Here is an 11,615-nt window from a genome sequence, read left to right as displayed (position 1 = left end):
TTTTTTTCAAATCCTCGTTTTTCATAATTTATGACCATGGCGATGGGCAGCCCAGTATCACAATTAAAAGTCAAACCTCGACTTTTTGACAGACCCCGGGAAAAGTCACCGTTTGACTTTTCAAAAGTCAAATACTGACTTTGCGATGGGCTATAGCCCATGGTCTCGAACGGCATACTATAGCATGCCGTTTTCCATCATTTTTGAGGATTTGAAAAAAAGACGAAAATGACTCCGAGACCATGGGCTATAGCCCATCGTCTCGGAGTCATTTTCGTCTTTTTTTCAAATCCTCGTTTTTCATAATTTATGACCATGGCGATGGGCTATAGCCCATGGTCTCGAACGGCATACTATAGCATGCCGTTTTCCATCATTTTTGAGGATTTGAAAAAAAGACGAAAATCACTCCGAGACCATGGGCTATATATAGCCCATCGTCTTGGAGTCATTTTCGTCTTTTTTTCAAATCCTCGTTTTTCATAATTTATGACCATGGCGATGGGCAGCCCAGTATCACAATTAAAAGTCAAACCTCGACTTTTTGACAGACCCCGGGAAAAGTCACCGTTTGACTTTTCAAAAGTCAAATACTGACTTTGCGATGGGCTATAGCCCATGGTCTCGAACGGCATACTATAGCATGCCGTTTTCCATCATTTTTGAGGATTTGAAAAAAAGACGAAAATGATTCCGAGACCATGGGCTATAGCCCATCGTCTCGGAGTCATTTTCGTCTTTTTTTCAAATCCTCGTTTTTCATAATTTATGACCATGGCGATGGGCTATAGCCCATGGTCTCGAACGGCATACTATAGCATGCCGTTTTCCATCATTTTTGAGGATTTGAAAAAAAGACGAAAATCACTCCGAGACCATGGGCTATATATAGCCCATCGTCTTGGAGTCATTTTCGTCTTTTTTTCAAATCCTCGTTTTTCATAATTTATGACCATGGCGATGGGCAGCCCAGTATCACAATTAAAAGTCAAACCTCGACTTTTTGACAGACCCCGGGAAAAGTCACCGTTTGACTTTTCAAAAGTCAAATACTGACTTTGCGATGGGCTATAGCCCATGGTCTCGAACGGCATACTATAGCATGCCGTTTTCCATCATTTTTGAGGATTTGAAAAAAAGACGAAAATGACTCCGAGACCATGGGCTATAGCCCATCGTCTCGGAGTCATTTTCGTCTTTTTTTCAAATCCTCGTTTTTCATAATTTATGACCATGGCGATGGGCTATAGCCCATGGTCTCGAACGGCATACTATAGCATGCCGTTTTCCATCATTTTTGAGGATTTGAAAAAAAGACGAAAATCACTCCGAGACCATGGGCTATATATAGCCCATCGTCTTGGAGTCATTTTCGTCTTTTTTTCAAATCCTCGTTTTTCATAATTTATGACCATGGCGATGGGCAGCCCAGTATCACAATTAAAAGTCAAACCTCGACTTTTTGACAGACCCCGGGAAAAGTCACCGTTTGACTTTTCAAAAGTAAAATACTGACTTTGCGATGGGCTATAGCCCATGGTCTCGAACGGCATACTATAGCATGCCGTTTTCCATCATTTTTGAGGATTTGAAAAAAAGACGAAAATGACTCCGAGACCATGGGCTATAGCCCATCGTCTCGGAGTCATTTTCGTCTTTTTTTCAAATCCTCGTTTTTCATAATTTATGACCATGGCGATGGGCTATAGCCCATGGTCTCGAACGGCATACTATAGCATGCCGTTTTCCATCATTTTTGAGGATTTGAAAAAGAGACGAAAATCACTCCGAGACCATGGGCTATATATAGCCCATCGTCTTGGAGTCATTTTCGTCTTTTTTTCAAATCCTCGTTTTTCATAATTTATGACCATGGCGATGGGCAGCCCAGTATCACAATTAAAAGTCAAACCTCGACTTTTTGACAGACCCCGGGAAAAGTCACCGTTTGACTTTTCAAAAGTCAAATACTGACTTTGCGATGGGCTATAGCCCATGGTCTCGAACGGCATACTATAGCATGCCGTTTTCCATCATTTTTGAGGATTTGAAAAAAAGACGAAAATGACTCCGAGACCATGGGCTATAGCCCATCGTCTCGGAGTCATTTTCGTCTTTTTTTCAAATCCTCGTTTTTCATAATTTATGACCATGGCGATGGGCTATAGCCCATGGTCTCGAACGGCATACTATAGCATGCCGTTTTCCATCATTTTTGAGGATTTGAAAAAAAGACGAAAATCACTCCGAGACCATGGGCTATATATAGCCCATCGTCTTGGAGTCATTTTCGTCTTTTTTTCAAATCCTCGTTTTTCATAATTTATGACCATGGCGATGGGCAGCCCAGTATCACAATTAAAAGTCAAACCTCGACTTTTTGACAGACCCCGGGAAAAGTCACCGTTTGACTTTTCAAAAGTCAAATACTGACTTTGCGATGGGCTATAGCCCATGGTCTCGAACGGCATACTATAGCATGCCGTTTTCCATCATTTTTGAGGATTTGAAAAAAAGACGAAAATGACTCCGAGACCATGGGCTATAGCCCATCGTCTCGGAGTCATTTTCGTCTTTTTTTCAAATCCTCGTTTTTCATAATTTATGACCATGGCGATGGGCTATAGCCCATGGTCTCGAACGGCATACTATAGCATGCCGTTTTCCATCATTTTTGAGGATTTGAAAAAAAGACGAAAATCACTCCGAGACCATGGGCTATATATAGCCCATCGTCTTGGAGTCATTTTCGTCTTTTTTTCAAATCCTCGTTTTTCATAATTTATGACCATGGCGATGGGCAGCCCAGTATCACAATTAAAAGTCAAACCTCGACTTTTTGACAGACCCCGGGAAAAGTCACCGTTTGACTTTTCAAAAGTAAAATACTGACTTTGCGATGGGCTATAGCCCATGGTCTCGAACGGCATACTATAGCATGCCGTTTTCCATCATTTTTGAGGATTTGAAAAAAAGGCGAAAATGACTCCGAGACCATGGGCTATAGCCCATCGTCTCGGAGTCATTTTCGTCTTTTTTTCAAATCCTCGTTTTTCATAATTTATGACCATGGCGATGGGCTATAGCCCATGGTCTCGAACGGCATACTATAGCATGCCGTTTTCCATCATTTTTGAGGATTTGAAAAAAAGACGAAAATCACTCCGAGACCATGGGCTATATATAGCCCATCGTCTTGGAGTCATTTTCGTCTTTTTTTCAAATCCTCGTTTTTCATAATTTATGACCATGGCGATGGGCAGCCCAGTATCACAATTAAAAGTCAAACCTCGACTTTTTGACAGACCCCGGGAAAAGTCACCGTTTGACTTTTCAAAAGTCAAAAACTGACTTTGCGATGGGCTATAGCCCATGGTCTCGAACGGCATACTATAGCATGCCGTTTTCCATCATTTTTGAGGATTTGAAAAAAAGACGAAAATGACTCCGAGACCATGGGCTATAGCCCATCGTCTCGGAGTCATTTTCGTCTTTTTTTCAAATCCTCGTTTTTCATAATTTATGACCATGGCGATGGGCTATAGCCCATGGTCTCGAACGGCATACTATAGCATGCCGTTTTCCATCATTTTTGAGGATTTGAAAAAAAGACGAAAATCACTCCGAGACCATGGGCTATATATAGCCCATCGTCTTGGAGTCATTTTCGTCTTTTTTTCAAATCCTCGTTTTTCATAATTTATGACCATGGCGATGGGCAGCCCAGTATCACAATTAAAAGTCAAACCTCGACTTTTTGACAGACCCCGGGAAAAGTCACTGTTTGACTTTTCAAAAGTCAAATACTGACTTTGCGATGGGCTATAGCCCATGGTCTCGAACGGCATACTATAGCATGCCGTTTTCCATCATTTTTGAGGATTTGAAAAAAAGACGAAAATGACTCCGAGACCATGGGCTATAGCCCATCGTCTCGGAGTCATTTTCGTCTTTTTTTCAAATCCTCGTTTTTCATAATTTATGACCATGGCGATGGGCTATAGCCCATGGTCTCGAACGGCATACTATAGCATGCCGTTTTCCATCATTTTTGAGGATTTGAAAAAAAGACGAAAATCACTCCGAGACCATGGGCTATATATAGCCCATCGTCTTGGAGTCATTTTCGTCTTTTTTTCAAATCCTCGTTTTTCATAATTTATGACCATGGCGATGGGCAGCCCAGTATCACAATTAAAAGTCAAACCTCGACTTTTTGACAGACCCCGGGAAAAGTCACCGTTTGACTTTTCAAAAGTCAAATACTGACTTTGCGATGGGCTATAGCCCATGGTCTCGAACGGCATACTATAGCATGCCGTTTTCCATCATTTTTGAGGATTTGAAAAAAAGGCGAAAATGACTCCGAGACCATGGGCTATAGCCCATCGTCTCGGAGTCATTTTCGTCTTTTTTTCAAATCCTCGTTTTTCATAATTTATGACCATGGCGATGGGCTATAGCCCATGGTCTCGAACGGCATACTATAGCATGCCGTTTTCCATCATTTTTGAGGATTTGAAAAAAAGACGAAAATCACTCCGAGACCATGGGCTATATATAGCCCATCGTCTTGGAGTCATTTTCGTCTTTTTTTCAAATCCTCGTTTTTCATAATTTATGACCATGGCGATGGGCAGCCCAGTATCACAATTAAAAGTCAAACCTCGACTTTTTGACAGACCCCGGGAAAAGTCACCGTTTGACTTTTCAAAAGTCAAAAACTGACTTTGCGATGGGCTATAGCCCATGGTCTCGAACGGCATACTATAGCATGCCGTTTTCCATCATTTTTGAGGATTTGAAAAAAAGACGAAAATGACTCCGAGACCATGGGCTATAGCCCATCGTCTCGGAGTCATTTTCGTCTTTTTTTCAAATCCTCGTTTTTCATAATTTATGACCATGGCGATGGGCTATAGCCCATGGTCTCGAACGGCATACTATAGCATGCCGTTTTCCATCATTTTTGAGGATTTGAAAAAAAGACGAAAATCATTCCGAGACCATGGGCTATATATAGCCCATCGTCTTGGAGTCATTTTCGTCTTTTTTTCAAATCCTCGTTTTTCATAATTTATGACCATGGCGATGGGCAGCCCAGTATCACAATTAAAAGTCAAACCTCGACTTTTTGACAGACCCCGGGAAAAGTCACTGTTTGACTTTTCAAAAGTCAAATACTGACTTTGCGATGGGCTATAGCCCATGGTCTCGAACGGCATACTATAGCATGCCGTTTTCCATCATTTTTGAGGATTTGAAAAAAAGACGAAAATGACTCCGAGACCATGGGCTATAGCCCATCGTCTCGGAGTCATTTTCGTCTTTTTTTCAAATCCTCGTTTTTCATAATTTATGACCATGGCGATGGGCTATAGCCCATGGTCTCGAACGGCATACTATAGCATGCCGTTTTCCATCATTTTTGAGGATTTGAAAAAAAGACGAAAATCACTCCGAGACCATGGGCTATATATAGCCCATCGTCTTGGAGTCATTTTCGTCTTTTTTTCAAATCCTCGTTTTTCATAATTTATGACCATGGCGATGGGCAGCCCAGTATCACAATTAAAAGTCAAACCTCGACTTTTTGACAGACCCCGGGAAAAGTCACCGTTTGACTTTTCAAAAGTAAAATACTGACTTTGCGATGGGCTATAGCCCATGGTCTCGAACGGCATACTATAGCATGCCGTTTTCCATCATTTTTGAGGATTTGAAAAAAGACGAAAATGACTCCGAGACCATGGGCTATAGCCCATCGTCTCGGAGTCATTTTCGTCTTTTTTTCAAATCCTCGTTTTTCATAATTTATGACCATGGCGATGGGCTATAGCCCATGGTCTCGAACGGCATACTATAGCATGCCGTTTTCCATCATTTTTGAGGATTTGAAAAAAAGACGAAAATCACTCCGAGACCATGGGCTATATATAGCCCATCGTCTTGGAGTCATTTTCGTCTTTTTTTCAAATCCTCGTTTTTCATAATTTATGACCATGGCGATGGGCAGCCCAGTATCACAATTAAAAGTCAAACCTCGACTTTTTGACAGACCCCGGGAAAAGTCACCGTTTGACTTTTCAAAAGTCAAATACTGACTTTGCGATGGGCTATAGCCCATGGTCTCGAACGGCATACTATAGCATGCCGTTTTCCATCATTTTTGAGGATTTGAAAAAAAGGCGAAAATGACTCCGAGACCATGGGCTATAGCCCATCGTCTCGGAGTCATTTTCGTCTTTTTTTCAAATCCTCGTTTTTCATAATTTATGACCATGGCGATGGGCTATAGCCCATGGTCTCGAACGGCATACTATAGCATGCCGTTTTCCATCATTTTTGAGGATTTGAAAAGTCAAACCTCGACTTTTTGACAGACCCCGGGAAAAGTCACCGTTTGACTTTTCAAAAGTCAAATACTGACTTTGCGATGGGCTATAGCCCATGGTCTCGAACGGCATACTATAGCATGCCGTTTTCCATCATTTTTGAGGATTTGAAAAAAAGACGAAAATGACTCCGAGACGATGGGCTATAGCCCATGGTCTCGGAGTCATTTTCGCCTTTTTTTCAAATCCTCAAAAATGATGGAAAACGGCATGCTATAGTATGCCGTTCGAGACCATGGGCTATAGCCCATCGCAAAGTCAGTATTTGACTTTTGAAAAGTCAAACGGTGACTTTTCCCGGGGTCTGTCAAAAAGTCGAGGTTTGACTTTTAATTGTGATACTGGGCTGCCCATCGCCATGGTCATAAATTATGAAAAACGAGGATTTGAAAAAAAGACGAAAATGACTCCAAGACGATGGGCTATATATAGCCCATGGTCTCGGAGTGATTTTCGTCTTTTTTTCAAATCCTCAAAAATGATGGAAAACGGCATGCTATAGTATGCCGTTCGAGACCATGGGCTATAGCCCATCGCCATGGTCATAAATTATGAAAAACGAGGATTTGAAAAAAAGACGAAAATGACTCCGAGACGATGGGCTATAGCCCATGGTCTCGGAGTCATTTTCGTCTTTTTTTCAAATCCTCGTTTTTCATAATTTATGACCATGGCGATGGGCTATAGCCCATGGTCTCGAACGGCATACTATAGCATGCCGTTTTCCATCATTTTTGAGGATTTGAAAAAAAGACGAAAATCACTCCGAGACCATGGGCTATATATAGCCCATCGTCTTGGAGTCATTTTCGTCTTTTTTTCAAATCCTCGTTTTTCATAATTTATGACCATGGCGATGGGCAGCCCAGTATCACAATTAAAAGTCAAACCTCGACTTTTTGACAGACCCCGGGAAAAGTCACCGTTTGACTTTTCAAAAGTCAAATACTGACTTTGCGATGGGCTATAGCCCATGGTCTCGAACGGCATACTATAGCATGCCGTTTTCCATCATTTTTGAGGATTTGAAAAAAAGGCGAAAATGACTCCGAGACCATGGGCTATAGCCCATCGTCTCGGAGTCATTTTCGTCTTTTTTTCAAATCCTCGTTTTTCATAATTTATGACCATGGCGATGGGCTATAGCCCATGGTCTCGAACGGCATACTATAGCATGCCGTTTTCCATCATTTTTGAGGATTTGAAAAAAAGACGAAAATCACTCCGAGACCATGGGCTATATATAGCCCATCGTCTTGGAGTCATTTTCGTCTTTTTTTCAAATCCTCGTTTTTCATAATTTATGACCATGGCGATGGGCAGCCCAGTATCACAATTAAAAGTCAAACCTCGACTTTTTGACAGACCCCGGGAAAAGTCACCGTTTGACTTTTCAAAAGTCAAAAACTGACTTTGCGATGGGCTATAGCCCATGGTCTCGAACGGCATACTATAGCATGCCGTTTTCCATCATTTTTGAGGATTTGAAAAAAAGACGAAAATGACTCCGAGACCATGGGCTATAGCCCATCGTCTCGGAGTCATTTTCGTCTTTTTTTCAAATCCTCGTTTTTCATAATTTATGACCATGGCGATGGGCTATAGCCCATGGTCTCGAACGGCATACTATAGCATGCCGTTTTCCATCATTTTTGAGGATTTGAAAAAAAGACGAAAATCATTCCGAGACCATGGGCTATATATAGCCCATCGTCTTGGAGTCATTTTCGTCTTTTTTTCAAATCCTCGTTTTTCATAATTTATGACCATGGCGATGGGCAGCCCAGTATCACAATTAAAAGTCAAACCTCGACTTTTTGACAGACCCCGGGAAAAGTCACTGTTTGACTTTTCAAAAGTCAAATACTGACTTTGCGATGGGCTATAGCCCATGGTCTCGAACGGCATACTATAGCATGCCGTTTTCCATCATTTTTGAGGATTTGAAAAAAAGACGAAAATGACTCCGAGACCATGGGCTATAGCCCATCGTCTCGGAGTCATTTTCGTCTTTTTTTCAAATCCTCGTTTTTCATAATTTATGACCATGGCGATGGGCTATAGCCCATGGTCTCGAACGGCATACTATAGCATGCCGTTTTCCATCATTTTTGAGGATTTGAAAAAAAGACGAAAATCACTCCGAGACCATGGGCTATATATAGCCCATCGTCTTGGAGTCATTTTCGTCTTTTTTTCAAATCCTCGTTTTTCATAATTTATGACCATGGCGATGGGCAGCCCAGTATCACAATTAAAAGTCAAACCTCGACTTTTTGACAGACCCCGGGAAAAGTCACCGTTTGACTTTTCAAAAGTAAAATACTGACTTTGCGATGGGCTATAGCCCATGGTCTCGAACGGCATACTATAGCATGCCGTTTTCCATCATTTTTGAGGATTTGAAAAAAGACGAAAATGACTCCGAGACCATGGGCTATAGCCCATCGTCTCGGAGTCATTTTCGTCTTTTTTTCAAATCCTCGTTTTTCATAATTTATGACCATGGCGATGGGCTATAGCCCATGGTCTCGAACGGCATACTATAGCATGCCGTTTTCCATCATTTTTGAGGATTTGAAAAAAAGACGAAAATCACTCCGAGACCATGGGCTATATATAGCCCATCGTCTTGGAGTCATTTTCGTCTTTTTTTCAAATCCTCGTTTTTCATAATTTATGACCATGGCGATGGGCAGCCCAGTATCACAATTAAAAGTCAAACCTCGACTTTTTGACAGACCCCGGGAAAAGTCACCGTTTGACTTTTCAAAAGTCAAATACTGACTTTGCGATGGGCTATAGCCCATGGTCTCGAACGGCATACTATAGCATGCCGTTTTCCATCATTTTTGAGGATTTGAAAAAAAGGCGAAAATGACTCCGAGACCATGGGCTATAGCCCATCGTCTCGGAGTCATTTTCGTCTTTTTTTCAAATCCTCGTTTTTCATAATTTATGACCATGGCGATGGGCTATAGCCCATGGTCTCGAACGGCATACTATAGCATGCCGTTTTCCATCATTTTTGAGGATTTGAAAAGTCAAACCTCGACTTTTTGACAGACCCCGGGAAAAGTCACCGTTTGACTTTTCAAAAGTCAAATACTGACTTTGCGATGGGCTATAGCCCATGGTCTCGAACGGCATACTATAGCATGCCGTTTTCCATCATTTTTGAGGATTTGAAAAAAAGACGAAAATGACTCCGAGACCATGGGCTATATATAGCCCATCGTCTTGGAGTCATTTTCGTCTTTTTTTCAAATCCTCGTTTTTCATAATTTATGACCATGGCGATGGGCAGCCCAGTATCACAATTAAAAGTCAAACCTCGACTTTTTGACAGACCCCGGGAAAAGTCACCGTTTGACTTTTCAAAAGTCAAATACTGACTTTGCGATGGGCTATAGCCCATGGTCTCGAACGGCATACTATAGCATGCCGTTTTCCATCATTTTTGAGGATTTGAAAAAAAGGCGAAAATGACTCCGAGACCATGGGCTATAGCCCATCGTCTCGGAGTCATTTTCGTCTTTTTTTCAAATCCTCGTTTTTCATAATTTATGACCATGGCGATGGGCTATAGCCCATGGTCTCGAACGGCATACTATAGCATGCCGTTTTCCATCATTTTTGAGGATTTGAAAAAAAGACGAAAATCACTCCGAGACCATGGGCTATATATAGCCCATCGTCTTGGAGTCATTTTCGTCTTTTTTTCAAATCCTCGTTTTTCATAATTTATGACCATGGCGATGGGCAGCCCAGTATCACAATTAAAAGTCAAACCTCGACTTTTTGACAGACCCCGGGAAAAGTCACCGTTTGACTTTTCAAAAGTCAAATACTGACTTTGCGATGGGCTATAGCCCATGGTCTCGAACGGCATACTATAGCATGCCGTTTTCCATCATTTTTGAGGATTTGAAAAAAAGACGAAAATGACTCCGAGACCATGGGCTATAGCCCATCGTCTCGGAGTCATTTTCGTCTTTTTTTCAAATCCTCGTTTTTCATAATTTATGACCATGGCGATGGGCTATAGCCCATGGTCTCGAACGGCATACTATAGCATGCCGTTTTCCATCATTTTTGAGGATTTGAAAAAAAGACGAAAATCACTCCGAGACCATGGGCTATATATAGCCCATCGTCTTGGAGTCATTTTCGTCTTTTTTTCAAATCCTCGTTTTTCATAATTTATGACCATGGCGATGGGCAGCCCAGTATCACAATTAAAAGTCAAACCTCGACTTTTTGACAGACCCCGGGAAAAGTCACCGTTTGACTTTTCAAAAGTCAAATACTGACTTTGCGATGGGCTATAGCCCATGGTCTCGAACGGCATACTATAGCATGCCGTTTTCCATCATTTTTGAGGATTTGAAAAAAAGACGAAAATGACTCCGAGACCATGGGCTATAGCCCATCGTCTCGGAGTCATTTTCGTCTTTTTTTCAAATCCTCGTTTTTCATAATTTATGACCATGGCGATGGGCTATAGCCCATGGTCTCGAACGGCATACTATAGCATGCCGTTTTCCATCATTTTTGAGGATTTGAAAAAAAGACGAAAATCACTCCGAGACCATGGGCTATATATAGCCCATCGTCTTGGAGTCATTTTCGTCTTTTTTTCAAATCCTCGTTTTTCATAATTTATGACCATGGCGATGGGCAGCCCAGTATCACAATTAAAAGTCAAACCTCGACTTTTTGACAGACCCCGGGAAAAGTCACCGTTTGACTTTTCAAAAGTCAAATACTGACTTTGCGATGGGCTATAGCCCATGGTCTCGAACGGCATACTATAGCATGCCGTTTTCCATCATTTTTGAGGATTTGAAAAAAAGACGAAAATGACTCCGAGACCATGGGCTATATATAGCCCATCGTCTTGGAGTCATTTTCGTCTTTTTTTCAAATCCTCGTTTTTCATAATTTATGACCATGGCGATGGGCAGCCCAGTATCACAATTAAAAGTCAAACCTCGACTTTTTGACAGACCCCGGGAAAAGTCACCGTTTGACTTTTCAAAAGTCAAATACTGACTTTGCGATGGGCTATAGCCCATGGTCTCGAACGGCATACTATAGCATGCCGTTTTCCATCATTTTTGAGGATTTGAAAAAAAGACGAAAATGACTCCGAGACCATGGGCTATAGCCCATCGTCTCGGAGTCATTTTCGTCTTTTTTTCAAATCCTCGTTTTTCA

The sequence above is a fragment of the Electrona antarctica genome, assembly GCF_951216825.1.
Source record: "Electrona antarctica genome assembly, contig: scaffold_43, whole genome shotgun sequence".
NCBI classification, from domain to species: Eukaryota; Metazoa; Chordata; class Actinopteri; order Myctophiformes; family Myctophidae; genus Electrona; species Electrona antarctica.
The sequence above is the reverse complement of the archived record's forward strand: the minus strand, read 5'-3'. Positions refer to the sequence as shown.